At 43.9% G+C, this 1,094-nt stretch overlaps 1 non-coding gene across 1 annotated transcript; it reads right to left on the reverse strand.

Moving 5' to 3' along the window:
- Positions 1–691: 691 nt before the first annotated feature.
- Positions 692–797, reverse strand: LOC135274350 (U6 spliceosomal RNA). The gene has a single exon (XR_010342193.1). It is a non-coding gene; the product is annotated as a U6 spliceosomal RNA (small nuclear RNA).
- Positions 798–1,094: the final 297 nt, after the last annotated feature.

Below are 1,094 nucleotides of genomic sequence, written 5' to 3' on the forward strand. Positions count from 1 at the left end.
GCCCCTACCCTATCCTTATCCCACTGGCTGGTAGGCTCTTGGCACTTCCCCCACAACCTCCCTTTCCTGTCCGACTATCTTGTCCTCTTTACAAACTCCCAATTCCCTTGTATTTAATATGAGGAATAAGAAGTGGAAAAGTGAAGAAAAGCAAGAAGAATAGAGTCTATCCTTCCTCCTCTGAATGTTTAAATTCCTTCCACCTCTTGCAGAATGAACTCTGAAAAGAAACACCAGACAACAGTCTGAATGACCCTCCTTGATCTTCACTCCCTCCCTCTTCCCCTAAAACACCATGGCAACTGCCACCTGAAAGAGGTTAGGCGGAAATCATCTAATAAGAGCAGAGGTAATTTATCACGGCTTTCTTATTCAGGAAAGTTTTGCAAAGGGCGCTTTACCCTAACTCTTTATTCCCTCACTTACTTAATGCTAGCAAGACAAAGAACGTGTGATAGTATATGTAATTATAAGATCCATAATTTTGGTAAATGTTGACTTTGTAGGTCTTCAAATTTTCTTTGGAATTTGTAAGTTTAAGTTATACTCCAGGTCTGCAGCCAGAAGGCAAGGCCCATAACAGAGGCAGGTATCAGCAAAATGGCAATAAAGTATTAAATTGTGGTGGAAAAAAATAGGCTGTCCAATCAGGCATTGCTTGTACAAATTTTTCTTTTCTTTTCTTTTCTTTTAAAATATGGAACGCTTCACAAATTTGCGTGTCATCCTTGCGCAGGGGCCATGCTAATCTTCTCTGTATCGTTCCAATTTTTTGGAGCACTTTTCTTTTTTAAAGACAGAGTTTCGCTCTTGTTGCCCAGGCTGGAGTGCAATGGCTCGATCTCAGCTCACCACAACCTTCGCCTCCTGAGTTCAAGTGATTCTCCTGCCTCAGCCTCCTAAGTAACTGGGATTACAGGCATGCACCACCACGCCTGGTTAATTTTGTATTTTTTAGTAGAGATGGGGTTTCTTCATATTGATCAGGCTGGTCTTAAACTCCCGACCTCAGGAGTTCCCCACTCCCCGCCCCCACCACCACCACCACCACCTCGCCCTCCCAAAGTGCTGGGATTACACGCCACCCCCTGGCT

Source organism: Aotus nancymaae, unplaced genomic scaffold (assembly GCF_030222135.1).
Source record: "Aotus nancymaae isolate 86718 unplaced genomic scaffold, 86718_ANA_hifiasm-v0.15.2.pri h1tg000011l, whole genome shotgun sequence".
NCBI classification, from domain to species: domain Eukaryota; kingdom Metazoa; phylum Chordata; class Mammalia; order Primates; family Aotidae; genus Aotus; species Aotus nancymaae.